At 37.2% G+C, this 3,955-nt stretch overlaps 1 non-coding gene across 1 annotated transcript; it reads right to left on the bottom strand.

Moving 5' to 3' along the window:
- Positions 1–865: 865 nt before the first annotated feature.
- On the bottom strand, positions 866–972 carry LOC118012692. The gene has a single exon (XR_004679765.1). It is a non-coding gene; the product is annotated as a U6 spliceosomal RNA (small nuclear RNA).
- Between the last annotated feature and the right edge of the window lie 2,983 nt (positions 973–3,955).

The raw sequence follows: 3,955 nt of genomic DNA, 5'->3' as shown, positions 1-3,955 counted from the left end.
GGAGTTCTTCAAAAATAAACATATGAGAAAGGAATTAGACCTACTGCTAGGATCAACAACACTGTTCTTCCCTGGGGAAAAGTGTCTGCTAAAGTGAACCTAAAAGGAAAACCCAAATAATGTGGCTGCATAAACATTATAATGCATAGAGTGTAAATCAAAGAGGACAGTCTTCATCCTGAACTATGTAATTATCTGTTAAAGAATAAAAAAGATTTTATTTTATTTGGGAAGGGGATGCAGTATAGGTCTTTATTCTTTAGAGTGGTACCAAAAAAAAAAAAATCCCACAAAAAACACAAACCTCTTTTAAAAAGATACCAATGAATTATCTTGACAGGAAGAAAATACCTGACAACAATGTAATTCCACATGTTCTGATAACATCAAGAAAGGACTCAAAAAGGAATCTGCACCTCAGAATTGTAGGATATTGAGAGGACTGTTGGGTTGGGAGGAGATAATGATTGATAGTGACTATTAGACTCAGAATGAACAGTCATATGCATCAAACTCTTTCCATTAAAAAGAGTTAATTTATTATTTAACTGATTGTAAAAATGATTAAGTCGCTTTTACCAATGAGTAAAATTATCATTAAACTGATTTCTTTCGTGATAACTATTATGAGAATGAAAAGATGTCACTCATCGTTCCCTTTTTCTTCTACTATAATGAAATAATCATTCTTCGATTTGCACAGTTTATCAATTTAATTTTTTTAAAGATTTTATTTATTTATTTATTTAATTTTATTTTTTTTTTAAGATTTTATTTATTTATTTGAGAGAGTGAGAGCACATGAGAGGGGGAGGGTCAGAGGGAGAAGCAGACTCCCTGCTGAGCAGGGAGCCCGATGCGGGACAAAAATATGGAATGCTTCACGAATTTGCGTGTCATCCTTGCGCAGGGGCCATGCTAATCTTCTCTGTATCGTTCCAATTTTAGTATATGTGCTGCCGAAGCGAGCACTTTATTTATTTATTTGAGAGAGAGAGAGCACAAGTGGGGCGGGGGTGTGCAGAGGAAGAGAGAGAAGCAGGCTCCCTGAGCAGGCTCCCTGCTGACATGGGACTGGATTGCAGGACCCTGGGATCATAACCTGAGCTGAAGGCAGATATTTAACTGACTGAGCCACCCAGGTGCCCCCAGTTTATCAATTTTAGAGCTACTTTTGAGTATGTTATTAATTTTTATTTTTGATGAGACAGTATCTACTTGCCAATACATCACATACTTTATTATAATCTCATCGACATCAGAATTAAAAAAAATAGGCTTCTCTAGGTGGACTGGAATTTGTCTACACTTCAGTGATATACCCATATCAATTACTATTAAGTTATTGGGTCGAGTTATTTGCAACGATGACTTGCATTCTGAAAGTATGGTAGGAAACCCTAAAATGCTTTTCAAAACTACTAGTGCTAGAAATCAACACATAAGTGTGTATTTAGAGATGAATACAGAGGAAGAGACTGAAGCATAACTTTTAATTATGTATAAACTAAGGCCTAGGGATAGCTAGGGACCGTCAGTTTATAGATTTTCCAATGTTTTCTTCAAGGCCTCTAGTTGTGGGTATGGGAGATTATTTTCTTCCTTTGTTGAAATTTTAAGGTTGTGGAAGTCAAAAACCATTTGCTGTATTTTCTCTCTTTTCTACCATGATTCTTTTGTTGGGGTGGTTAAGATAACGTATCAACAAAAAAGCCAGGCTGGAGCATTTGTGCCAAGTCAGACTGAAGTCCACTAGGGATGGGACAAGAAACCAGGAAGCAGGTTTTGGCAGAGGGGCACGCATCATCCCATTTGGGAAGGGTGGGGATAAAACAGAACTTAGCAGCCATACTATTGCTGTCTATTCAGCTCTAAATGTAGATAAGCTTGGCATCCTTTGGCTTGAGTGCTTGATAGGGGTTCTCTGCTTTTATACACAGAGATTTATAGCATTAAGGTATTTTGAAAGTTTTACATGACTGAAAGTTACTGTTTGGCTCCCTCTTTAGTAACAAAACCATTCTAGATAGATTCGGGTCCAACTATCTATCCAACTGTCAACTCGAAGACAACCCTTGCAAATCCTATCTCTAATATTTGAGAGTTTTTTCTTTTCCTCTATCCTACATGTAGTAGCTAGCCTCCAAAATGGTCCCCAATAATCCCTGCCTCCTGGTATTCATATCTTTGTGTCTCCCTTTCCATGATGTACTAGGGTTGGTCTGTATGACCAACAGAATAAGACATAAATGATGCTCTGTTATTTCCAAGACTAGATTATAAATGACTGTGGCTTCTATCTTGGGTGCTCTCTCATCTGCTTGGTCTCCTCTTTCTTTTTTTCTCTCTCACTCTCTTTCTCATCACTTACTCTGTGGGAAACCAGCTGCCATGCCATGAAGGCATCCAGGCAGTCTACTACAAGAGAGCCTTACTACAAGAGCAATTCTTGTAGTAAGGAATGGAGATTGGCTAACAATCTTGTGAAATGAACTTGGAAATGGACTCTTTGATTCTAGTTGAACCTTCAGATGACTGCAACTCTGGCCAAGAACTTGACTGCAACATCCTAAGAGCTCGTGGGCCAGAACAACCTGCATAAGCCACTCCTGGGTTCCTGACTCTCAGAAACTGTGTGAGATCGTGTTTATTGTTTTAAGCTGCTAAATTTTAGGGTGATTTGTTAGCCAGCAATCGATAACCAGTATACCACAAGTGTACTAAACTGTGAAATACTGGCTTTATGTTAGGTTGAAGAAATGACCTCTCTTACTGTTTTTGCAGGCGGCAATTAATTCTTCACCAGTGCTTTCTCAGGGTGCTTTGCAAAGCTACTGCAGATAGTAATTGACTTGATGATGTCTTATTCCCTGACAGAGTTCATTCAGATCGTGAAGGATAAAAACATTGCTCTCAGGTATCTATCTACTCATGTTGGTTCACCACTGGACCTGACCTTGCAATTATCATGACTTCTGAGTGATTAAGCAGCACAATGTGTTTATAGCTGTTTTTATCATCTCTTACTTTCACAAACGTGGGATAAGATCAGTTTTATTCAATAATAGAGAAATCATGGCATGAAAGTTAAGGGCTATTTGGGGCTACTAAAACCACTGACCAATTTACATTTATGAAGTGACATTATTAGCGTATTTGATATTTGAGTGTTGGGAAAGGTCATTATGTATGCCGAGATTTTTTTTCTCCTTCTTTACATTTTACTATGCTTTCTAGAATCTTTACAATCTGCATTGGTTGTTTTTGAAGTAGTAATAAAAAAGACAAAGCGAACATTTTAAATATAATTCTTAAGCTTCTTATTACAGAAAATTTTAAACATGTACAAAAGGAGAGAGCATGTGAATCCTCATGTAGCCAACACCCAGCTTTAACATGGCCAATTTTGTTTGATCTACTTTCCAATCTGCTTGCTGCCTTCCTGGCTCACCTGTACTAGATTATTTGGGTACAAATCCAAAACACCACATTCTTTCAAAAGACAAGGTAATTTTAATAATCCCATTTCAAAGCTGGAAAGCAGAAACTTACCTGTTGTTCTTATGGCTTGGTTCTAAGGAAAATGTGCCTTAGCTGAAATATGTTTTTATTTTAGCAAGTTGTGTAACTAGTCATCGACCTATATTTTATGAATTCCTGTAAGCTAACATGGAATTTTCACACATTATTATGGTGGTTTTATGTATTCATATATGGAATTCTGGGTTTCTAAAATTTTTTCCCTGACATTTTGAGATCTGCTGGAAGATTCATAGATTGATTATAATAAACAAACTCCCTTGATAATGGAGTCATCTTTAGAAAATCATTGTTAGAACTTGGGATGGTGCTGACTACAAATGTACTTGTAGCTAAGTAGCAAAGGGGCAGGTTAATGGGTAGCCACTGAAGGCAGATTTCCCTGACCTCTTAAAAGTACCACCCAGAACTAGTA

This window comes from Mirounga leonina, unplaced genomic scaffold (genome assembly GCF_011800145.1).
Source record: "Mirounga leonina isolate KUSES-001 unplaced genomic scaffold, KU_Mleo_1.0 Mir_151, whole genome shotgun sequence".
Lineage (NCBI taxonomy): Eukaryota > Metazoa > Chordata > Mammalia > Carnivora > Phocidae > Mirounga > Mirounga leonina.
The sequence above is the reverse complement of the archived record's forward strand: the minus strand, read 5'-3'. Positions and strand labels throughout refer to the sequence as shown.